Source organism: Schistocerca serialis, chromosome 3, assembly GCF_023864345.2.
Source record: "Schistocerca serialis cubense isolate TAMUIC-IGC-003099 chromosome 3, iqSchSeri2.2, whole genome shotgun sequence".
In the NCBI taxonomy this organism is placed as follows: Eukaryota; Metazoa; Arthropoda; class Insecta; order Orthoptera; family Acrididae; genus Schistocerca; species Schistocerca serialis.
Window position 1 is genome coordinate 489,324,890 of NC_064640.1, and position 26,929 is coordinate 489,351,818.

The 26,929-nt window shown below is 43.2% G+C and overlaps 1 protein-coding gene across 1 annotated transcript in view; it reads left to right on the top strand.

Moving 5' to 3' along the window:
* Positions 1-1,838: 1,838 nt before the first annotated feature.
* Positions 1,839-26,929, top strand: part of LOC126470374 (GTP-binding protein Di-Ras2) — an 879,000-nt gene continuing 853,909 nt past the window's right edge. The window contains exon 1 of the mRNA XM_050098197.1: positions 1,839-1,908. The gene's annotated coding sequence lies outside the window, so the exon portion shown is untranslated. The remainder of the gene's footprint in view (positions 1,909-26,929) is intronic.

Sequence of the window (26,929 nt, forward strand, 5' to 3'; positions counted from 1 at the left end):
ACGGTCTTTGATCCTAACGAAACTCCACACATTAATATACAACGTTACCTCGTAATTTGTCTAGTGGGAATGTAAATACTGGAATAAATTCTTCTATTTACCCATATCGCTATGTCCAGCGGTCTACCCAAATTACCGCAAACACTACTATAGATTCATTTGCATCATATATTAGTTTTATTGATTTTATTTTCATTCTGAACTTCCGGATTTTGCAATCTCGTGTTAAGTGAAATAACAACGAAAATTATAAATACATCCAGTGGCATAAATTAATAAAATCACTACGTTCAACTGTGTATTCCTGCAACCATGTAGGTTCGTAAGAAAGACTCTTCATGTAGCCCTAGAACAAACAATTATAACTGTGGAATTTGGAGAATTTGGTAGTGAATCATCTTGCCCTCGTCATATGTTCATTGATTCATTTCGCGCGAAGATGGTCTGGGACAGGAACTGCATACCAGTCTTAGAACCACATTTCTGTACCTGTGTTCTGTGACAAATATATTACAAACAGTCCTAGCGGACAGATAATATGTGTAAGAAATATTATTATTTATTCCAAAGAGGGAACATTATTTGATTCCGTTTTATCTGTAAAACTGTAATTGAAAGTTCCACTAGCTCCTCACAATAACATCGAGAAGTTGGTAATAGTCACGGTAGAATATTTTATACAGGATGAGCCAGAACCGACCCGAGAAACTTTCAGACGTCGTTCAGGAAATCTTTCTGAATATTTTGTTATAAGGGACCCACAGTCTCCGGCGGTTTGTTACAAAGCTATTGCATTTCGTTAGGTTTATTTCCCCCGAAAATGGTGCACAACTGTACCGATATCCACGGTAAGCGCTGAGTATCTTGTTTAAAATCGCACACGGTACCTGCCGTTGACATCGCCAATTCTCTCTTTATATCGTCGCTCCAGGTTTGACGTTCGCATTCAGTATTGCTCGGTTCCGTCTACGATTATGCGTTAACGGGTATACATGGCAGTACCATGGATAGGTTTACTTATTAAGAGGTATCTCGACATGAATCTCTCGTGTGGGTTCACTGAATGCAATGGAAAGCCAGCACAACGATACAAATTTGAGATGTGCCCACAGGGACACCAACCACGTTAGCTGTACCTATTGACCTACAAGAAAACAAATCCTGAAAAGTGCACTCACGTTCCGGTTCCATTTGCGTTAAGTTCAAGACATAAACAGTTTTACGTATCGCTATGATTTATAATCGCGTTTATACTGCAATATGGATCTTAAAATTATTTTACAGTCTGCCTGAAACACCCCACATTGTAATTTAAGAACGGCATATTTCCTCGAACGATTCTCAATTACATTATCAGCGTATCTGGTATATTTGTAAGGTTTATTTGCTACACTTATCACAATACTGACTATAAATCCACCATCACCTTATCATCGCAAATACGAGAGGTAGTTCTTTTTAATGTATTTAATCAATTTAATAGAGCCAAGGAACTTCTCGCTGGTTACAAAATTGTTCAAATTGCTCTGAGCACTATGGGACTTAACTGCTGAGGTCATCAGTTCCCTAGAACTCAGAGCTACTTAAATCTAACTACACTAAGGACACCACACACATCCATGCCCGAGGCAGGATTCGAACCTGCGACCGCAGCGGTCGCGCGGTCCCAGACTCAAGCGCCTAGAACCGCCCGGCCACTCCAGCCGGCCGCTAGTTACATCACAAGATTCTTTTCCTCTTAAGTGAAACATATTGCCTGTAAAATACTATATCTAGCTGTATGTCTCGATTTTTGAATGGCAAAATATGTTTTAAAATATCGTTAAATATGTGTCTGCAGTTCCGTTCATTGCTGAAAGGGGCCAGTGAAGCAGCAACTGGTGTGACGTGTTTTCCTGTAGCTGTTTGGTAAGTAGCGCACAGCCAATAGCTCGTCAAGTACACAGACGTTGTTGTTAATGTTATCATTTTCGGCAACAAACGTGAGTCGGTTATAGTTAGAACTAAATAGTTCCTCTTCCGCATCAAGTGCTTCTGATCTCTTAGCATTACGCGAAGAATCAGGTTATTGGCGAATTTAGGCCGAAGTGCATCAGGTGCCGAACGAAAGGTACGATTAACTTCAATGGATGGGATTTTTTGACTGACGGCATGTCGCTCATGCCTGCAGATGGAATGCGGCTCGTAACGTTCCGGCGCGCAGCTGTACAATGCAGGCGATGCCAATAACGTTGATACACATACTTTGTGGACGCTACAACAACAAAATGGATGTAAACCGATTTCAGAATGTTCTTAAGTGAACGCCAAGTGATACAGCCAATCTCTAAGTGGATTTCAAAAGTATCTCTTACAGTAGCGTTACAGAATCTAAAATCATGATTTGAGGATCGTGGAAGTACATTGGCCAACGGCAGTAAATGTTTCGAAATTCTACAGACAAACATTTACTTATTATGAGGGCATTGTTCTTGAAGCTGTGGAAAGAGCGAGGACAAACGTGTTTTGACTTAAAATTAAAAAGAGATAACCATTAACTGAGCATATTGGGTGAGTACACAAATTTAGAGCGTCACTATTTCCGGTGAAGCACAAGAATACATGTGCAGTAAAGCGTCGGTCCGCTGCCATGGAGTTGATCGATGTCAGTTAAACATGCGACAGCGAAATGACACAGTCGAATGTCGGAAAATTGTTGCACCGTCTAGCGTTACGATAAATGTTTTCTTAGAACTGTGAGCAGTCTCTATTATTTTGCGTCGAGACACTACAGCTTCTTCCTTCAACAAGCATCAGGTACGATCGGAAGTTATGACTGAGTGCACGATTATACATAAAGTCAGATTTGGATCATATTTTATTCACAAGTCAGAGTTTCTTCTCACATTACTTTGTGGTTCCTTTTCTGCATTAAGGCTGACTTGGAAGTAGTGTTTGAAAGTCGCGCATCACATTTTCATAGGTCAAGTTGCAGCGTCAAAGGTCGTTTCAATATGCGTTCTATTGCACAGGCTACCTACAAAATGGCTCTGAGCACTATGGGACTCAACTGCTGTGGTCATCAGTCCCCTAGAACTTAGAGCTACTTAAACCTGACTAACCTAAGGACATCACACACATCCATGCCCGAGGCAGGATTCGAACCTGCGACCGTAGCGGTCACTCGGTTCCAGACTGTAGCGCCTAGAACCGCACGGCCACTCCGGCCGGCAAATCATATGTATTACGTGTGGCTGATGTTGACTCCTTTTATGACAGTTTATTTAGAGACTTATTTACATTCTTAATATCTAAATTTCTATGATACGGCAACGTAGCATCTTTATTTTGTAGCTTCTCACATTTTTAGGTTCAAATGGCTCTAAGCACTATGGGACTTAACATCGGAGTTCCTCAGTTCCCTAGACTTCGAACTACTTAAACCTAACTAACCTAAGGACATCACACACATCCACGCCCGAGGCAGGATTCGAATCTGCGACCGCAGCAGCAGTACGGTTCCAGACTGAAGCGCCTAGAACCGCTCGGCCACCGCGGCCGGCTTCTCACATTTTTAGCTTATGGAATTCTTCGTACTTAACGCCTTCGGTGTCGTATTACAAAGAAGCACCTGCAAGGTGACTTTTATTATTTCTTCCATAATTTTTTATCATGTCCAGTGCAGAATTTGACACAATTCCAGGGTTTGCTTCTAATAACAGAAAAGCTTGCGTTACTGAATGTATGGCTGTTGTTAGTGCCTATGCAACGTGCTCTTGTTTCCCATAGTGTTGGTAAACCTATTACATCAAAGGTGATTTACGTGTGATACACTGTTTAGCTAATCTCTAAAAATGTTGAAAGTAATTTTTAAACATTTAGGAAAATACTGTTGTTTAGAAAGAGTGGCTGGAAAGATATTTCAGAGTACTTGAGCCATAAAGAACAAATATTCAGTTTTGAGGACGAAGATACCAAGCGCAGAAAGAAAAATTTCACAAGTGTTGCACAATACACCTACTAATATAGCTCTGAGGTATGGAACGTATCTGCCGTGTTTCAATGACCATGTTTTAAGGATATTACGAAGCATAAGCGAGCTTCATCCTAATTTCATCGAATTCGGTAGCGTTGTTGACTTACAAAATCTGAACGAATCCAAAATAGTTGAAAGTGAGCAATACGACGGGTGCTATACGCATTCTAAAGTAAAATTTCGGTGAACGTCTGATGAAATATTCTAGGACATTTTGTTCAACTGTAAAGTTAATAAACGGATGAAAATTATCGATCTAGACACTCGGTGATCTGATCACATTGCCACAGAAACGGAAGATAACTCACAGAATGCCGAAATAGAATTCGGTCTTCAGATGTTACTTCACTGCAGAAAATCGAGATGAGATTCTCCCTTTCAGTCATCGATAAATGGCGAAATTGCTCATACTGGGGCAAGTGACGGAGGAGTAGAAAATCATATCACTCAACAGACGACACGCTTCTACACCTGACAGGAGGATTTGCTAACGTGCCGCCCTTCAAGCTGAAGGTTACCATAGACCGCCGGAGCAAAATCCGCAGGTCACTACCGACTTCAGTTAGGTTCGTCGGACAGATGCAAATTTTTGTTGGAATACATCGCTAAGATCAACCCAGTAGCGAAATATGTAACACGATTCATAGTCTCGCATTATGAATAATTTTGGGAACAAATGTCTACCCATTGTGAATTAACATGGATTCCACAAACAGAGTTCTAGTGAAAAGCTGCTAGCGCTATTCCTCTATGAAACCCAGAAGGCTGTAGGTAGTGGTGGACAGGTTAATGCAGTGTTACTTGGATTACAGAAGGCATTCGATACAGTTCCATGCTTTCAATTGCTCAGAAAAACACGAGCTTACGGATTACTGAAACAGATTCGTGACTAGATTCAGAACTTCTGAACAGAGAGCACTCAACATCTCGTTCGTAAAGAGGCGATTAAGTTAAAATCGAACGTAACTATGGAGGTACGTAAAAGGGGTATTATATATAGAAGGGGCAGACAAAAAACGAAAACGAGATGAATCGAAAATGAGTAAATAAATTGTTTATTATTTCTAAAGTAGTCGCCGTAACTATTAACACATTTATCACACTGTGAGACAAAACAGTCAGCTGACATGAACGTTGATTTTTCCCGAATAGTTTTTTACCTCGTACGTTTCGACGCGGTACCTTACTCAGAAAACTGTCAGCTGACTCTCATCTCGGAAGGATACACAATTACGTAAAAAAAACAGTGCCTTCATGTAAAAATGGTTGCCGTTGCCAACGATACCATGATTGTACCCATGCGCGCACCTCATTTTTCGAAGAAAAACTAGAGCCACAAATGTCTTCACTCAAGGCTCCAGATATATGGAAGTCGCATGAGAAGGGATACGAACTGTATTGAGGATGTGTAGGGGCTTCCCAACGAAACTTTTTCCAATTTAGTCGAAACAACCTTGGCAAAATGTAGGCGGACGGAAAGGTTCACTTCTAGGTACAATCAAGGTTTCGTAGGCAACTGCGAACGTTTTTCCATGAAGGCGTTGACCGTCTTGTCTCACAGTAGGATAAATCTATTAACAGTTACAGTGATAACTTTTGAAATAATAAACAGTTTACTAGCTTTTTGTCCATGTGCCTCGTATTCGGTTCACTTCTCCTTACTATACTGGCCTATATTCTGCTGAATATCGTTGGAAGTTCGTCGAAGTGGTTCACAGACCTGTTGATTCGTGTGGAAAAATTACAACACTATAAAACTGTAGCAAAATGGAGAAAGACTAGCAGGCGGGGTCAATCTCATAGTCCGTACATCGCCGTTGTAGTTGCATCCTCTTCTCTGAATCGCTGTAGAGGTCCAGCATCAGTACTCGAATATAGGATGACCTGCAACTGGGATGCTGAGGGAGGCGAGATACACCTAGGTGCCTGGTAGTGACCGCCGATTCAGTGATGCCTGAGGCTCTGAAGCGTGCCTATTTTTGCCGATCGATCGCTTCGATCGTTTTCTACGCCGAGTTCGGGGGTGCAAAGCCTTACATAATGGGGTGCCGTCGATAAATAATTTCGTCATGGTCAATTGTGGGGATATAAACGTTACTCGTTTGTTGTACCTTTACGCTGACGTTGGTCGTACTCTTTCTGTCCGCAGGTTCTTTATGAATCCACTCTGCAGGGAGGTGTGCCGTATAGTAGTAGCTACTCAGCTTGCCGCAGATCCTTGACTGGCCTTCATCAGCACTTTCAGCAGGGTGTTGTCCACTCAAGACTCATTTGAGTGGCCTTATGCGAATAGTGAAGACAGTCCACCATGCCACTAAAAATGCCTGATATACAGGGTGATCGGAAACAGTCTGTAAAGCTTACAAGGGTGTTGCAGCGTTGACAGTCCACTATGCCACTAAAAATGCCTGATATACAGGGTGATCGGAAACAAAAAAAAAAAAAAAAAAAAAAAGAGTTCAAATTGCTCTGAGCACTATGGGACTTAACATCTTAGGTCATCAGTCCCCTAGAACTTAGAACTACTTAAACCTAACTAACCTAAGGACAGCACACAACACCCAGTCATCACGAGGCAGAGAATATCCCTGACCCCGCCGGGAATCGAACCCGGGAACCCAGGAGTGGGAAGCGAGAACGCTACCGCACGACCACGAGCTGCGGATTGATCAGAAACAGTCTGTAAAGCTTACAACGGTGTTGCAGCGTAGATTGTGCTAAGAAATAATTATATAGAAAGAAGCTCGATCCGATGAGAGACGGTTTCGCCAAATGTATTCTTCGTTTGGTTTTCTAAAGCCGAAAAACATAGCGATAAAAAATTGGCTACGTGACAGTAGTAAGGATCGAATCCGAGATAAAGGCTGAGCAATCTCGTGCACTATTATCTACGCTGTGAGAAAAACTGATACTAATTCTATCTGGTGGCCAGCTTGAATTTACGTACCGAAAGGCCTGATTGGCTGATTTCAGTGTCTCCTATAGATCTAAGAGTGTAGCTTGTAGACACATGGTTGACGGCATATGGAAGGTTGGATGTGGCCATGAGGCGTGCTCGGGTAGCCTAATGGTGATGCGACTACTCACGATAAGCAGTAAATCCGGGTTCGAGTTCCGGTCTGGCACAGATTTTCATTGTCGTCATCCCATTATTGAGCGGATGATATTTTTGACTACCATGTAGGGTCTTCGTGTGACATGATTGCCGAAAAGTCGCTCCACGGCATGGAATACCTCTGCCTCCCACTGGCGTTTGGTCGGATGTCACCTGTTACAAGCAGTTGAGATGCTTTCGACCCGAAACTGAAAGCATGGGCCACAGTCTCCACCACCTGATCTAATGGCCACTTCTAACACTGTGAGGTAGTAGTCGACGTTCTGAGAGGTAGATAAAGAGCCGATGACATTTACATGCTGATTTGCCGAACATATATCCGGATGGAGGAAGTTTAATACCTTAGTACTTCGGGTTTCACTTTGCGAATGTGGCTGGGGACACATTCCTAAACGTTTATGCGCCAGTCTTTCTGCATATCATGGCCTATAAAAATTGCATTCGCATTGCCCTGGTAGCACAGATGTCTGGATGACGTAACATATGACACGACTGAAATACGCGGTGTAGTAAAGTTGGCAGGTATAGCTATGGCCACCCTCTGACTTCCACCTGGTACACTGCCCTGTGCGTACCTAACGGTGGCAAGTGCCAAAACGTATATCCAACGTTTCTCGCAGCAAGTCCACAATTCTGCATTACTAAACTGTGATATTACAATCTCGTTGTAAGATATTGGTTGAGAGACGGCACTCACTCTGCGCAGAGCATCAGCAACAATGATTTGGGTGCCATTATATACTGAATGTTGCACGTAAAATTAGTAACAAAATTAATATGGCTAAGCTGAACAGACAGTTAAATGTGCTAGGGCTGTGTAAAAGCTAACATAGGTGACGTAAATAGAACAATATAGTTTTCAGCCATAAATCGGAAGTATTTCACTGCCTCAAATGCGGCCAAAAATTCAGTATAAACTGTGACCAGTAACGCCTTTCGATTTCAGATTTTTGGAGAGAAGCTATATGCAGTTCTAGACACTGTTTACGTACTGCTGCAGAACCGCACACACCGTACGGACAGAATACCTCTAAGTGGCCTCTAGCAATAGGACGTGCTAACAAAGCTACCCACGCCAAGCTCACATAGGATGCTTCTAACAGATCCTGTGGGTCTTTATTAGCTACAAGAGATGTGGTATTACGCATGGTGAGGCAGGCTAGTAGCACTCAGAACGGCACCTGGGCTTCCGCTGTACAGTATATCAAGTGGCCATAAAAGTTTATGATTATGTATCAGTGAGGTACTCCCACTATCATTGGCATAAGATATTCCTACAGAGGGGCGAACATGCTGGGTGTCGACATATTCCAGCGAAATATAATTTCTTTCTGACAATGGGCACATCTGTAGCACCTGATCATGCTCTTTACCTGAGTCAGTAATACTCCACATTCGGTTAAGCTGCATAAGACTTCTTGAAGGTGACATTCATGTTCTTTATCTGGAGGCACCTAATGATTTCATCAATAAACTTTTGGATTGTATGTGAGGCGTTGCGTAGCCCATACTACTTGTATGTAAATGCATATAGTTCTAACGATTTCCCAACAGCAACATTATTTCTCAGTGGCTACTGGTATCCAACTGTAGATCGGGAAGAGATCCAAGGTGGAAAAATCATACAAGTAGCCAAATGACAAGTAAAATATGAAACGTATTGCTCTTGGGAGCTATAGAGACTATCAGAGAGCTCAGCATTTTATACTCGCTAATTACCACAAGGAACTACATTTCCTTGCCATTAGTTGTTGCAACAGTAACGGCGATGTGATTTCCGACTGTCATTTTGTGCATGCCTTAATCATTGTGCTGAAATCCATCTTGGCGATAGGACGTGTGTAACGGGAAAAACTCCGTGGTCGATAGGAAATAGGAGAGGAGGATGTCATGCGCGTAAAGTGTACTGTTACGTGGCGTGGCGATTCTAGCCTATACGCTGGACCCATACCCGCCGGTGCCTCCCTTATCGGTGGCTGTCCTGTGACAATATCCACTGTCAGATCACTTTACTGAAATAAGTACCTGATTGTTCTTATTTCATTCAGCAACCGTAAGGCCAAAGGAAGAAAAATATGGATCCATAACTCGCATACGACATCGAACACGCTAAGGAGCAGCACGGAAGAGCTCATAAGCATAGGTTAAAATTTAATATCACTTAGCGAGTTGCAAATTCCGGAGGTGCCTTTGCTTCCGCGAAAGTGCCAGTGGGGGCTCACATGCGGGAGCTGGTGTTCACTAGTAGCTCCAGATTGCTGACTTAAACGGTCATCATTATGTATCGTGATTGTTGACCGAGTTTTATTCGCAGGCAGACTCGGTCCTCGGCTACTGAGGGCTCCCGCTACATTTTTCAACCAGGCGCAAAGCGACCTCCGTAGATGTACTCTTCCTCCGATGCCTCTGCGATAGAAACGTTCTTCCCAATTATGCAGAGGTGAGGATCGTGTGCTGCCAGATTCGCGTAAGAAATTGTCATTCTTTTCCCCGTGCTCTGTGGGTGGGTTTCTCCATACAAAAACCACCTGGAGCGTGAAATTTCCGAGCCCAAACGTCTGCACAATCGTAGCCAGAACATTATGACCACCTACCTTATAGCCAATATGTCCATCTTTGCGCGGATAAAAGCGGCAACGTGTCGAGGTGTGGAAGCAGTGAGGCCATAGTACGTCGCTGGAGGGAATCGGCATCATATGTGCACACACAAGCCACCTCATTCTCATAAATTCCAGGGAGGGTGGCGATGAGCTCTGACGCCACGTTCAATCACACCCCAGCTGTGTTCGAGCGGGTTCAAACCTGGCGAGCTGAGGGGGGGGGGGGGGGGAGAGGGGGGCAGCATATCAATTGGTACTCGCCACTGTGTTCCTCGAACCACTCCAGGAGGCTTCTGGCCTTGTGACACGGCACATTATCTAGCTAAAAAATGCCACAGGCGTTGGGAAATATAGTCGTCACGAAGGGGTGTACGTGGTCTGCAACCCGTGTACGATACTCCCTGGCCGTCATGGTGCCTTGCACGAGCTTCACTAGATGGATACCTATGTGAATGTTCTCCAGAGCAAAATGGAGCTGTCGCCAGCTTGATCCGTCCCTCAATACAGCTATCAAGCAGCTGTTGCCCTGGAATACGACGGATTCGCGCCCTCCCATCGGCATGATCTACATCTACATATATACTCCGCTAGCCACTAGGCGGTGTGTGGCGGAGGGCACAATTCGCGCCAAAGTCATATTATTCCCCCCCCCCCCTCTGTTGCAGTGGCGGATCGCGCGAGGGAAAACGACTGTTTGAACGCCTCAATACGAGCTCTGATTTCCCTTATCGTTGAATGGTGATCATTGCGCGATATAATAGTTGGTGGTAATAATATATGCTCTACATCCTAGGCGGGGATTGGATTTTGGAGTTTAGTGAGCAGCCCCTTCCGTTTAGCGCGTCGTCTATCTGCAAGTGTGTCCCACTTCACAATTTCTATGTGATTTGTAACGCTCTGGCGATGACTAAATGTACCATTCATGAACCTTGCCGCTTTTCTTTGGACCTTTTCAATCTCTTCAACCAGACCCAACTGGTAAGGGTCCCATAAAGACGAACAATACTCTAAGACTGGAAGAACTTAAGTACTGTAAGCAATTTCCTTTGTTGAAGGACTGCATCGCTTCAGGATTATACCAATAAACCGCAATCTAGAGTTCGCCTTACCAGTTACTTGTGTAATCTGATCGTTCCATTTGAGATCATTTCCAATAGTCACAACCAGATACTTGACGGATGATACCGCTTCCAAACACTGGACATTTATATTGTACTCGTATATTAATGGGGATTTTCGCTTTGTTATAAGCAGGAATATTGAGAGATAACTGCCAGCCATTACACCACGCATTTATTTTCTGCAAATTTTCATTGATTTGTTCACAACTTTCGTGTGATACTACTTTCGTGTAGACTACAGCATCATCGGCAAACAGTCTAATGCCGCTGTCAATACCATCTACCAGATCGTTTATATAAATCATAAAAAGCAGTGGACCTATTACGCTGCCCTGGGGCACACCTGGTGTTACGCTTGTTTCTGTTGAAGTCTCCCCATTCAGGACGACATACTGCTCTCTGTCTGTTAGAAAACTTTCTATCCAACTGCATACATCATCGGATAGAACGTAAGAGCCCACTTTTTGGAGCAAGCGACAGTGAGGAACTGAGTCGAACGCCTTCCGAAAGTCGAGGAATGTGGCATCAACCTGGGAGCCGGCATCTGGAGCCTGTTGTATATCATGCACAAAGAGGGCCAGCTGTCTCGCGTGACCGCTGTTTCCTAAAACCGTGCTGGTTTCTGCAGATGAGCTTCTCAGTGTCTAGAACGGTCATTATGTCTGAACACAAAATATGTTCCATGATTCTACAATAAATTGATGTCAGTGAAATGCATCTGATTTTCTACCGTTTTTATAGATTGCTATGACCTGGGCCTTCTTCCAGTCCTGTGGAACTTTCCGCAGTTCCAATGATCTTTGCTAGATGATGAATAAGAATGGTGCTATATTTGTAGCATAGTCAAAATAAAATCTTACGAGGATACCGTCTGGGCCAGATGCCTTCTTGGTGTCTAAGGATCTTAACTGTTTTACAATCCCAGATACACTAAACACTATGTCAGCCATCCTTGCGTTTGTTTGATAGTTGAAAGGGGGAATGGTGCTGCAGTATAATATAATAATGTCGTGTGACTAGGGGCTCCCGTCGTGTAGACCAATCGCCTGGTGCAAGTCTTTCGATTTGACGCCACTTCGGCAACTTGCGCGTCGATGGGGATGAAATGATGATGATTAGGACAAACACAACACCCAGTCCCTGAGCGGAGAAAATCTCCGACCCAACCGGGAATCGAACCCGGGCCCTGAGGATTGACATTCCGTCACGCTGACCACTCAGCTACCGGGGGCGGACGGTGCTTCAGTCCTCTGCCGTAAATGAGTTTTTGAAAGCTAGGTTTCAAATTTAGGCCTTCTGTTTATCATCATCCGTTACATTACTCGTACTGTCAGCAAGAGAAGGTATTGAATTATTTGTAGCGTTCATAGATTGCACGTACGACCAAAATTTTTTGGATTTTTTTTAGAATCGGCAGACAAAATATTGCTTTCAAATTCGTTAAAAGAATCTCTCATTGACCTTTTGACAGCTGCTTTCATTTCGCATAATTTCTGTTTGTCAGCGGGGCAGTGACTACGTTTAAAATGACTGTGCAAAATTCTCTGCTATCTCAGCAACTTCCTAATATGTTTATTGAACCGAGATGGATCCTTTCCCTCCCCTATATTTTTGCTAGGCACATATTTCTCTAACACGTGGTGGAAAATACCTTTAAATTCCTACCAAAGATGCTCTATATCTTTGTGTCTCGCGGTGAATGATTGGAGCTGACTATGAAGACATTCATTAACGACACTTTTATTTGCTCCTCCCTCCCCTCCCCCCCCCCCCGCAAAAAAACTCTACGCTGTTTCTTTGGTTTTTTTGCAACTTCCACTGAAGCCACAACGACATTATGGTCGCGAATACCTTCCTCTAGATTAACTTCCTCAAAAAGATCAGAAAAGATGAAGAAAGTATCGGGATTTATCAGACCATACAACGCTCTGCCACTGGGAAAATGTCCATTGCCCATCGTCGTGTGCTCATTTCAGTCATAGTGGCCGATGCCGTGGTGTTGACATTGGTACATGCATGGGTTGTTGGCTGCGGAGGCCCATCGTTAGGAGTGTTAGGTGCACCGTGTGTTCAGATACACTTGTATTCTGTCCAGAATTAAAGTCTGATGTTGGTTCTGCCACAGTAAGCCGCCTGTCCTGTTTTCTAGTCTGCCCACACTACGACGTCTGACATCTGTAATGAGGGGTGGCCGCCCAAGCCCACGACGTCTGGACGTTGTTTCACTTTGGTTTCAGCACGTGTTGATGACACTCGCCACAGCACTCTTCGAATACCCAACAAGTATTTCAGTTTCCGAAATACTCGTGCCGAGATTCCGAGCCTTCATAATCTGCCCTCAGTCAAGCTCAAATATATTGAGTGCCTTCCCCATTCTACACACACACAGCGCGTGCACTGACACTGCATGCACCGTGCGTGTGTGTGACTGCCAGTCATTCCTCGACAGGTGACGCTGCTATCGCCTGGACGGGTTTATATCGATGGTAGGTCGGTGGTCATAATGATGTGGCTGATCAGTGTATGGCACGACCAACGCGGTGAACACCTGTGGAGCGACCACCTCTATGATCCTTTCCACATATTTTGGAAGATTAGTCAATTTAGTTTGCGTGTCACTGAAAGTAAGGACGTGGATTTATGACAAGCGGGACATACAAATGCAATGTAACACAGCGACAGGTACGTCTGGATCAATCAACAGGTAGTGGTGGCGCAGTAATTGCGATGGTGTCCCGTCTCACAAGTAATTTTACGCAGCAGTGGATGTGACTTTTACTTGTGTGAGGGTAATAGCACCAAAAGGTCTCTACTTTCAGACTTTCGTATACCTCTGTCACTGGAGCTATGTGATCATGTAGCTCACTTCATGGATGTTGTGTAAAAACTACATACATAAAGCTAACCAATTCCGACAAAGCGGTATGAATACCACCGACAAAATGAAATCAAGAATTCAGAGCCTGTGAAATCAGCACAGATGCCGCGCGGGATTAGCCGAGCGGTCTAAGGTGCAGCAAAAAAATGGATCTGAGCACTATTGGACTTAACTACTGAGGTCATCAGTCCCCTAGAACCTAGAACTACTTAAACCTAACTAACCTAAGAACAGCACACACATCCATTCCCGAGGCAGGATTCGAACCTGCGACCGTAGCGGTCGCGCGGTTCCAGACTGTAGTAAGGCGCAGCAGTCATGGACTGTGTGGCTGGTCCCGGCGGAGGTTCGAGTCCTCCCTCGGGCATGGGTGTGCGTGTTTGCCCTTAGGATAATTTAGGTTACGTAGTGTGTAAGCTAGGGACTGGTGACCTTAGCAGTTAAGTCCCATAAGATTTCACACACATTTGAACATTTTTTTTCAGCACAGATATGCTAATTGACATACTTGCTGAAATTCCAAGTAATCCAGAGTCAGCAGCTTCGAATATTGAAAGGGAATCAGATGACTCTGATCAACAACCACAACTTATTCCAACTGAAGAGAGCATAGTCCAGCGTGAAGGGGCTGTGGATGAAAGTGTTTGTGTTGAAAGTGACAATGGTATGCGTAATGACAATGCAGAACTAATGGAGCATATCGAATGGGTGAAACAGATACCTGCAAAAGCAACTATTCAGTTTTCACATACTTATGGTTCAAATATTGTTTCTCAAAAAGCAAACACATCTGACGTATTTGGCTGCTTATTTCATAATGATTTACTAGACTATCTAGTATTTCATACCGAATTGTACGCAACTCAAAAGCGTGGAGGTTCCACATCGTTGAGATCAGCTGATATTAACAAAATGAAGAAATTTGTTCCCCTCAATTTATTAACGGGTTGATCATCTGACCCAGCTCTCCGTGATTCCTGTATTTCAGTTCTCATGCCTCAGATTTTCGTGGTTGCTGGGGCATATACATGTGAATGATAACGATAAGCAGCCAAGAAAGGAGCAAGATACGCCTACTGCTGGATTATCGTAGCGAGAGCTACTCTGAAAGTTATAAACCAACAGAACATCTCGCTGTGGACGAATCGATGATTCGTTTCAAAGGTAGGTAAAACCTCAAGTAGTACATGCCACAGAAATCCATAAAACGTGGGTACAATATTTTGTTACCGGCAAATGAAACTGGCTATGATTCCAAGTTTGCGCTCTACGCGGAGAATATTAGCCAGGAGGTAGAAATGTGCTTAGGTTCCCGAGTTGTACGACATTTTGTTTCAGAACTTGAAGGGAAAATGTGACAGGCTGTATTATGATAATTATTTTACTTGTATACCCCTAATGCTCGATCTGAGGAAACAGGGGAATATATGCTTATGGGGCGCTGAGGAAAGGAAGAGTTTGGGTCCCAGAACACTTTGAGAAGGAAAAGAATGTGTCTTGTCTCGGGGAAAATTCCAGTTTCGCTGTAGCAGCCAAGGTATTACAGCAGCCGTTTGGAAACATCTTACACCAAGACAGTTTCTTTCAAATTTACACAATATTGAAAAGGTAAGCACAACACTCAGAAATGTAAATATTGCTCCCGCGTAGAACTTTCATGCACAATATTTAAAGGATTACAGTGCCTATATGGGGCTTGTAGGTAGGTCGGACATGTTAAAATCAATCTAAGAGATTGACAGGAAGAGCAAAAAGTAGCAGCACAGAATTTTGTGGCACTGTTGTAAATATCTTCATAATTCATAGGGAACACGCAATCACAAGCAAATATCCTTGAAGCAGTTCATACTGTCTGTAATTTTGCTGGTCTAGTTCGAGCATCTTCATCATCTCCTAACGGCAAGAGGTCTCAGATCAAGCAGAACAGATTCAAGCTATTCGTTGCACCTGATAAACACTTTCACAATCCATCCCATATGCCAGAAAGAGGACCATCTCGAAGATATTCACACTGTAGTTATGCTAATGCATCGCATCACACAAGATCAGTGTGTAAAACACGCAATGTGGGTTTGTCCCACTGAATTTTACGAAAAATGTAGCCATTAAAATCATCATAATGAACCAGTGGTTTTACTTAGAAACTACCAAAAATACTTTATTATGAAATTCAAATTTTATTCTTATTATATCATGTTATTGATTTTTGCGACAACAAAGACATATTTATATATTCATGGTCTCCATAGGGTTCTAAAACGCCACCTGTTAAGAAAAAATCAAAGCAAGTTAATAATACGCCCACAAAAATAAAAGCTGTATCCAGATATTTAGGAGTTTTACTGGAAGAACGATTAAATTTGAGCTCTCACACAACGAAATGAATAAGAGAAATCGAAAAGTAATGACAAAACAATGCTTCGTATTACGACGCTATTTTACCTGCTATTGTGCGAGTATCACGGCTCGTACGTTGATACTGCTAGCGCCAGCATAAACATGCCTCGCATGAATACACACAATGCATCGAATTGCGAGGTTATTTTAACTGCCATTGTGCGAGTTTCATAGCTCATACGTAGATACTGGTAGCACCAGCGCAAGCAGTAAACACAGTGTAACGAGGAGAATTCCCGTGGATGTGAAGAGTTTTTAGCACCACATCTGTAGATGCATTTCGAGTGATATTTGAAATACATCCACTTGCCCAAACAATAAGAAGAAATCAGCTCTGTACTGGCTAATGAAGAATGACTAACACCTATTTCAGAGTTCTGTGGTGTAGGCCACAAACTGAAAGCAAACAAAAGCCTGAATATCCATTCTTTGGCACGAATATTGGAATGATGCCAAAAAACGAAGACGAACCTACAACTTATTCCCAAACATTAAACAAACTCTCAGATTACGACACATGAAAGCTTCATGATGAATGATCCACGTTTTGACAGTCCACGATCCGTGTGCCACGTACCTGCGCTAAATCAGATGGAAGGAAAGAAAGAAACGATTGTACCTGCGGAAAAGAAATCTAGAAAAGCCCTCTGCATACAAGTGTGTCTCCTGCTGGCCGACAAGCGACTAAGCATGGAACATCAGATGTTACGTAGAGTCACCATCAGGAGCTAATATGATAGATCCTCGATAACACTGCTGAAACGATTCCAAAGGGCTTTGGAGAGACATGACCAACTGCACCAACATACAACTACTGCACTAAAGGAACATCAGTTTCCCTTAAGTAGCGGTCTGTGCACCCAAGGAATCCTACACACCAGCGATCGTCGGGAATTGAATCGATGATCCAAACTGGATATAACATTGTGCCTTAGGACCAGGGGTCTCCATTGATTCACAGCCTATCTCGATGATCCTAAGTCCACTGCAAACGTAATTGGCGATGTTATTGGGACGATAAGGGATAATTCAGGTGTTTGTCTGTTGCGGAGCCCAAGTTTCAACAATATGTGCTGGACCATGTACTGTGAAACAGTTTTACCTACAACAGCATTGCACTCTATCCTCATTACAAGTGGGCAAATCTAAGACGTCTACTTTCTCTGATGACGCGTGGCTGTCCAACGCCTTGTTTATTCGTGTTTTCAGCGTCTTTCAGTCACTTCCCACAGGCGCTCATGAGGGTTGCAGGCGAACAGCGGACCAGCTTTACTTTTTCTGACATGCTCGTTTCCAGGCGTCCAGACGTAACAATCTGCCTTTACTGAAAGTCCCTTATGTTAGTGGATTTCCTCATTTGCAGCCCGTATCGCCGTTGAAATGATTTCCCATTCATCTCTGACGCTGAGTAAGTGTCTGAGGATAACAAACGGCGAAGGTTATCAGTCACCTATTCACCCTCCCTCCCCCCCCCTCCATCGCCCCCCAGGACAGAAGCAGTGCATCCCGTCTCTCTGCGTATAGACTAAATTCTGTATGCAAGTCTTAGAAAGGGTTCCAATGTTTGTGCAGCATGTATCTAAGGCGGAACATGGGAAGCGGCCGTGTATATATCTATTGAGACGTGGGAAACCGCCTAAAACCACATTCAGTTTGGCTGGCTCACCGAACCGTCGTCGTTAATCGATTTGGGACCAACATATCTCGGTCGCGTTAATATGCGTCACTACCTGGGCGGTTCAGTCGTCTCTGATCCGCTAATACACTTTACTTACCACGTCACGTGTCTACTACGCCACCAGACATTCAATCTCGTATTGGGCAGTGGTGATGATGTTCTGGATCATCAGTGCGGTAGTAGTAATAATAGCTATACTCAAGGTGCTAACTTGTGTAGTTATTATTCAACCAAAAGTGAAAGTAGATGTATAATTGTAAACAAAAGTCATGTCCTGTTTTACCCATAATAGATAAAAGGTTATAACATAGGATAAATACACCACTAGCGATTATAATTGCATCGCCAGAAAAGATAGTAAATAACGAAATTTAACTGGTACTTATTGTGCGTATAGAGTATAGTAAGAAGAATACATGATTAAATATGTAGGTGATTTGGAGGTATACATGGAAAACATGCAGAGCTTTTACATTCATTGGATATCCGAGCAGGAATCGTCAATGTTCAGGGATAATATAGGAACGATCATTCGAAGCAAAAAGTCTAGTAAACATTGGCTCTAATACGCACACCGAAATTGGTGTGAGCACTTCTTCATCTTCGATACTGCGAAACAAATCTCTTCTACTGTAAGGTCTTTGCTTTCCATCTTCTGGCAGAAGGTACTATTGACAAAAACGGGAATAATTGATCTACTAAAAATTTCCTCAAATGGCATACCTTAAGAGCTATGAGCACATGCTCGGTAGAAGTAATGTGTTTCACAATAGCGGAGGTGATCAAGTGCTCATAGTTCTTAAGTTAACAACATAGAGCCGAGCTTCCAAAATATGGGAAGTAAAGATTTGCAATAGAAGTAATGTTTTTCACCGTATCAAAGACGAAGAAACGCTCATAGCTCTTGAGGTATGCGTTTTGCAGCCCATGTTCACTAGAATTTCTTGCTTTGAATGATCGTTCCTGTTGTATCCCTGAATATTGACCATTCCTCCTGGGACACCCTGTATGTGGCAGCAAAGAATGGCCCTAGTGGGCCGAGAATTGAGGATGATAGCTGTGGTTACTTCCATGCTACTTCGACGCCGTACCAGCAATTATTATGAATCATGTTGCCTGGCCAGTCCCTCGTCGGCCTATGGACAGATATTTTCAGTGGATGAGAGCTCAGGAGAAAATGCCAGTCAAGGCAGCAGTCGAACACTGTATCGATATAGGTTAGGACAACAAGTGCAACACGTGGTCTTGCAACAATCTTATTCAAAGATGACGTCATGGAAATTTCGAATGCAGAGCACAATCATTGACCTCAACGCGTCGCAAATGTGACGCCTGCTGTCCAAATTACCAGCTTTCCGAACCAAAAGTGATCGTGTTGTGCACGCAGTGATACCTCATGCGAATACGCCATGAGCTGGGTGCGTATGGCGATGAATAATACACTGCCATCGTTCATTCTCCTCGACGCTCAGTTATATGGATGTTGTATGCAGAATTGCGAAGTCTCCTTTAAAGACGATGGTTTTTCACCTTTCTCTGTCGCGTCAAGGGAAGCGGCGAGAGTTGTCACCGCGCTGACAGTCCGAGGTGTTCCAGGCGTCTTACCACACTGTCCATGTGCATATTTATCTCGCTGCAATCAAGACCATCTGCCAGCGGCATTAATGCAGCGGTGGCACCGGTTCCCGTCAGATCATGGAAGTTAAGCACTGTCGGGCCTGGCTAACATTTGCACGGGTCAACGTTTGGAGCTGCCGAGTGCTATTGGCAAGTGGGGTGCACTCAGCCTTGTTAGGTCACCTGAAGAACTACTTAATTGAGGAGTAACGGCACCGGTCAATAAAACTGAAAACGGCCAGGAGAGCAGTGTATTGACCACATGCCCCTCCGTATTCGCATCTTGTGACCTCTATTGGCTGAGATTAATACGGCAGCTGGCGGGTACCGGTGGGCCTTAAAGGCCTGTTCGGACGGTGGTTAATCAAACCCCTTTGCTGGCTAAAAAGAAGTGATATCGATGCACGATCCTGGTTTGCAGAATGAACAGTATGACTGTCATCTCGGCCGCTAGTCCCTCGGGGCCGTCGACATTTTGCATGACGTTGTATGGCCCTTCAGAGCGTTCGATTCCATCTTCGGACAACAGTGGTAGGATCCCGATAAACTGTAGCAGCAGTGTCACGGAACGACAAACCGCGTTCCCGATATGTCATGATCCAGTCACTGTTAAGCTACAATATGTGCTGTTGTTTCTCCGTCTTATACGACGTGAACCACGATCCTCTCATGAGCAACAAACACTGAAAAGAAATTTATGAGGGCATAACTCGTACATGCTTTGTGCGGGTGAACTGAAACGCATATCCAAGCGTGTAGTGTACTTCTTGTCAATTAGATGTTGGTTGCATGCTACCCTTATGGTACTGAAATTTTGATGGCCAGCAATGTGAATAAAATTTCTGAAAGCGTTATGATGTGACGATATTTCGTTGCATCCTGTATTTTGCCACCGATATCACTTTCGATGTGACTGAAACTTAGGATTGGGAACTCAGTCCAGAGCAACTGTGTCTGGAAGACGACAAAGTGAGCTTCCGCATCGTGCAATCACAAACGATGTAGCTGACAGGCTTTATTCTGCAGGCAGGTACGGTATGACGCACAGTGCAAGATGACGCAATGGAAGGCCGTTGGATATCATCGTCGAGAACAGTGTTTTATGGAATTTCTGCAGTCGCGATTCATGTATTTTCTAAACTTACATGACAAACTGGCATGAAAGGAATGGAAAGGAAACGGGATCAGAAAGACTTAATAAGGAAATAATGACTTCCAGCCGCACAGGGCATTGCAGCAATGCAAAGGCGAGAGCTGAAAATTTGTGCCGGACCGGGAGTAGAAACCGGATGCTCCACTTCTCTGGGACGGTTACCTTAGCCGCCTCGGCCATCCGAACACTCTTTCCCTAGGGTCAAAATTCGCAACTTCCCGCTCGCCGCATCACAACAACCCCCGCCCATAAACCTGCTACTGGCAGATTTCTGATTCCTGTAGGAGTTCCCATGTTGGTTGTGCATCCGCACTGAAACTTTTTCACCAAACAGTCGCACCCATAGAATTATAAATATGAGTAGTGTCTGTTCCGCTGGATATGTCAGAGAGAACAGACACCACTCATATCTATAGTTTTCTACACTTGCCTCTTGCGGGTCTTCCGCACTCGCGTCGTGCACTCGCAGAGCTTCCACCCTGACGTCGTTGTCACATTAACTGTGGAAGAGACGGGGCTACGTTATGATAAATACACTTTATTATATAAGGAATTAATTAGTAGGTACTTCCCTATGAGAAAAAGAAGGAAGATTAAGGTTTAATACACAGTGTATTTGCAGAATAAACAGTATGACTGTCATCTCGGCCGCTAGTCCCTCGGGGCCGTCGACATTTTGCATGACGTTGTATGGCCCTTCAGAGCGTTCGATTCCAATGTTCGGACAACAGTGGTAGGATCCCGATAAACTGTAGCAGCAGTGTCACGTAACGACAAACCGCCGTGGACGGCGATGTGATTAGAGACAGACTCAACTTCATAGTGGGGAAGGAGGGTGGAACGAAATCGGTGATGTTTTTCAAAGGAAGTCTCCCGCCATTTGCATTTTCAATGATTTAGGGCAACCACTGTAAATCTAAATGTTTATGGATGGATAATTATTTGAACCGCGATCCTCCCGAATGCGAGTGTAGCGTCGTACAACTGCACCATCCCGCTCGGCACCTTCCAGGAAATACACGTTACGGCTTCCAACACACACATCTCTGAGGTCTGGGATATTAGAGCTCAAACGGAGGCTTACCAACAGTAGGTCTACCGTGTAATATCCACGAATGGAAATGGAGCCGGGGGCGCGGGAGAATGATAAAGGTACCACACGTATCTTCCACCTACACCATAGGGTGGATTGCGGAGTAACTCTTTCTTCTTCAGGACATTCATAAAGAAAGGGAAGCGGTTTTTACCAGAGATCTGGAATGAATCATTAACTCTCCAGCGGAGTCTGTAACGTGCATGGTGTTTTGTGACTGCCTGTAGGAAAGTATTTGGTAATGGTGTGCTATTATTTTTACCTTCCCATCTATTTCGACTGTTAAGTATAATCGACCGACTCCAAGAATCAGTGTTCCTATGACGTGTTGCGCACAAGAGACACGACTATACTGCTGAACGGAAACAACATTCAAATGCATTGTGGTTTGGGCGGAATAGCGGTTCGTAAACCAAGCAGAACATATGACCCAAAAGCAAGGGTGAAACAACTGCATATTTAACTCTAAGTTTAATCGCCATCTATCTGAGAAGAGTGCCTAACATTTTTGTGAGCAGCATTTTCTGTAGCTACTCAATCATTCTATCCTCTGATGCTTTTAAGTAACGTCTGCGGTAATGGAATTTCTAAACCAAATATGGTGTCTGAACCTTCATATAAGAAATGAGTCTCTGAAGACCAATACGTCGTTTCCAAAATTTACTGAGAGGTATTTTGCTTGGTTTCGCTACAAAGTTGTTGAGCAAAAAAAAGTGGCTTACTCGCCTGTCACAACTGTCATATTTTGGTGGTTATAGCCGTAACAAATAGACTTAGTGCAACCTGACAGCGGGGTTCCTCTTCACAGACTGTGCCATCCAACGTTCTGATTTTGCGAATAAGCCATCATAGTAAGTGGAATATAGATTGCTTGTAATATGTACAAAAATTCCGCTTTCGTACCACCAATCCACATCCTTAAGAACCGATTTATTCACAGTACACTGTTTCAGAATAGTGCACGGTCTCTGAGCTGCAACACTCATGTCTGCCTATCCAACAGCACCGATATTCTCTAACTCAAGTGCCAAAACCCGAACCCCAGAAACATTTATCAGTGGAAAAGTAGCCAAAATAAGCGAACACATGTCTTGGCTTATTCCTAGATACAGGACCGTTTCTGATAACACGACCGTCAAAGTTTTCAACATAGTTTAGGTGCCCTTTAGCGGTCGTTAAGCGCAACTCACCCGGTGGAATGGTGGCTATCGTCACGGTCTCTCACTTTCGCGTCCCGTGTCCGAAACCAGTTTACTGATTTTATTTATTTTATAATGTTACTTTCATTCATTTATCTACCGATGTCTGTAGCAGGTTAGTACACGAATGTTTTTTTTATAAAGTTAGGGGATAAAAGGACGTTATATTAGCTGTAAAATTACAACTGGTTTTCATAATAAGGGTCATACATGTTATACAGTATACGAGTGTATGATATTTTCTGGGGTTACAATCTTGTTAAATTCTCATATTCTTATATTTCATCTTATATCAGTTCTTAATTCTGATATTTGTACTTGTGTTTATTCTACAGGAAGATTTGGTACATTTGATTGGATGATACCGATCGTAGGAACATCCGAAACACAGACATTCCGAACACCACGAGCTTCGCGTCAAGTCAGGTTTGCCATAGCGACATTTCTTTGTATGAATTTCACTCGGGGAACAATCGTCATTAACTTTGTCGAAGATTTCAAGCGTTGCCAATAACTTCACGGCACACTGCGCATAACGGATCACTTTTCCGAAAACTGGCGCTTGTAATTGATTATGGATCAAAATACACTATAGGAGTTTCACCGAAAACAATTTCAAATCATTTTTCCATTCTTTCTTTTTTTATTTTTAAAATCATTCACCAGACATACAATTAGATGACGAATAAGGACAACGTTCTTTCAGTCTACAGTGGAAAACATTAGTACAGTAATCTTCTAGGGACGTGGGTAGATAAATGAAAAACAAAAAATAAAAACAATAATCGGGTTTGGAACACTGGGCGCAAAAGTGTGATTGTAACACTAGCAACTGTGCCATCGCTTCGCTTGGACTACGCACTCGCTAAAAGGCATATAAAGTACCTCGAAAACTTTGACCGTCGTCAGAAGCGATCGAATATATCTACATCTACATCTACATCCATACTCCGCAAGCCACCTGACGGGGTGTGGCGGAGGGTACCTTGAGTACCTCTATCGGTTCTCCCTTCTATTCCATTCTCGCATTGTTCGTGGAAAGAAGGATTGTCGGTATGCCTCTGTGTGGGCTCTAATCTCTCTGATTCTATCCTCATGGTCTCTTCGCGAGATATACGTAGGAGGGAGCAATATACTGCTTGACTCTTCGGTGAAGGTATGTTCTCGAAACTTTGACAAAAGCCCGTACCGAGCTACTGAGCGTCTCTCCTGCAGAGTCTTCCACTGGAGTTTATCTATCATCTCCGTAACGCTTTCGCGATTACTAAATGATCCTGTAACGAAGCGCGCTGCTCTCCGTTGGATCTTCTCTATATCTTCTATCAACCCTATCTGGTACGGATCCCACACTGCTGAGCAGTATTCAAGCAGTGGGCGAACAAGCGTACTGTAACCTACTTCCTTTGTTTTCGGATTGCATTTCCTTAGGATTCTTCCAATGAATCTCAGTCTGGCATCTGCTTTACGGACGATCAACATTATATGATCATTCCATTTTAAATCACTCCTAATGCGTACTCCCAGATAATTTATGGTATTAACTGCTTCCAGTTGCTGACCTGCTATTTTGTAGCTAAATGATAAAGGATCTATCTTTCTGTGTATTCGCAGCACATTACACTTATCTACATTGAGATTCAATTGCCATTCCCTGCACCATGCGTCAATTCGCTGCAGATCCTCCTGCATTTCAGTACAATTTTCCATTGTTACAACCTCTCGATACACCACAGCTTCATCCGCAAAAAGCCTCAGTGAACTTCCGATGTCATCCACAAGGTCATTTATGTATATTGTGAATAGCAACGGTCCTATGACACTCCCCTGCGGCACACCTGAAATCACTCTTACTTCGGAAGACTTCTCTCCATTGAGAATGACATGCTGCGTCCTGTTATCTAGGAACTCCTCAATCCAATCACACAATTGGTCTGATAGTCCATATGCTCTTACTTTGTTCATTAAACGACTGTGGGGAACTGTATCGAACGCCTTGCGGAAGTCAAGAAACACGGCATCTACCTGTGAACCCGTATCTATGGCCCTCTGAGTCTCGTGGACGAATAGCGCGAGCTGGGTTTCACATGACCGTCTTTTGCGAAACCCATGCTGATTCCTACAGAGTAGATTTCTAGTCTCCAGAAAAGTCATTATACTCTAACACAATACGTGTTCCAAAATTCTACAACTGATCGACGTTAGAGATATAGGTCTATAGTTCTGCACATACGAATAAGCGGAGACGCATGTTCCCTTATTTTGACGTCTCTGCCACTGAGCGAAGTTTCTAGGAAATCGGGTAATGGCACTTGCCGTGTTCTCTTCGTAAGATCCACTCCAACCCCGCCCCCCCTCACAGCTATGTGATGAGAGGACGTGACGCCAATGGTTTAAATGTGTTGGTTCCTTTTCGCTTTACATTTAAATAAAATTTACTATTTCACTAAGCGATTCTCGACTTTTACATATTCTTAATAATTTAACATTGTATATATTCAAACAGTCTAAACATTAATTACTTTATTGTATTCGAGCCGATTAGAGGCTAGGAGCACCTTCCTTTAATACGGCACTTGAGCGCGCTTACATAAAGCTCGCTCTCACTCTTTCCCTGTAGGATACAGACACTTGGACTCCTTCACAGGGGCTGCTAAAATAGAACTTTCCGCGTCGGGGCGCAGATTCCAAGTAGCGGAAAAAATGTAACAAGATTACTTTACTTCGTAATCAAATTTCCTGAAAAGTTAAGACTTTCTGTCGGACACAACCGCTGGAAGTCACACACTCGTAATCTGCCATGAAGTTCCGTCAGATTGCGTTGGGTCTATTGTGTTACGTTTCTGACCACCAAAATACGGACAATGACTCGGCAGTGTAGCCTTGTGTAAACCGCCGTTCACATCATTGGTGAGTAAACGACTCATTACGTAAGGAATGAAGATTTCTTAGATTTCCACATTTGGCTACCGTTTGACTCAGTAATGGCAAAGTACAAACTCAATAGGGTTAAAATACAGCAGGGAACCGCCCATGGATTTTGTTTAAGGCACCGTTTCTTTATTCACCTTAAGTGGCTTACGGCAATCGCGGAAACCGAAATGTATTTCTGCTCGCTATGCTGTGTTTTCTAAAAAAAAAAAAAAAAACTTGGACAGAGGCTAAGCCATTAGGCAGGTGTGTATTAGGACAGTCTCAGTAAAGTCTGGAAATGTAATGCGGAAAATTATGCCAATTTATCCATCGGCAAGCCTACAAAATATACGTAGACGGCTAAATTTTAACAGATTTCCACATGAAAAATAAAGATACAGAATCAAATCCAGGATCGACAAACTGTTTCAGCCTCTCGGTATTATGCATTCACTCCGTTGCAGGATAAAACATTCATTCTTGATATTGCTAAATATTACCTATATTCTAACATTTGTAAAAGCTGCCGCACGAATATTACATGTGTCAATTAAGTACACTTTATACAAAGAATAGGTACATAACAATGTCTACATTATTAGGTTTCCGAGTGGTACATGGTGCCTGACTTTAAAAATTCAGTAGGCTATAATATCCTTACATGCTATAGTTGTAACCCCTACACTTCTTGCCATGGAATCATAGTCTGTATAAATACTGTGCAATCTTCCTCCACATGGTACGTAACAGTTTATTAAATGTGGCTTGTCTAGGACCAAAACGTATGTTGCCAACCCGTCATATCCGAAACATATTTTACGGATGACATGTCAGGGATACGTACATGCTTGGGAAGCCCTTCGTTCTTTAAAGAAGACTTGCACATTCCTTGTCACTTGTAGTCAGAAATTTTTCTGCTCGAATATGGCACGTGGAATTTCTTCAAGAAGCGGCGGAATTTTACGTCCTCAGACATGTCTTGTATAGCGGTTATTGCTTAGATTACCCTTCGTATGTCACAGCCCAACCGTAAATACAGCGTATGATTTTAGGAACTAAAATCCTAGGACAGCTATATCGTATACATTATTCAGTACTGGAAAGTATTTACCGATATTGTACTTCTTGTTCTTTTCCTTATCTAATTATTATT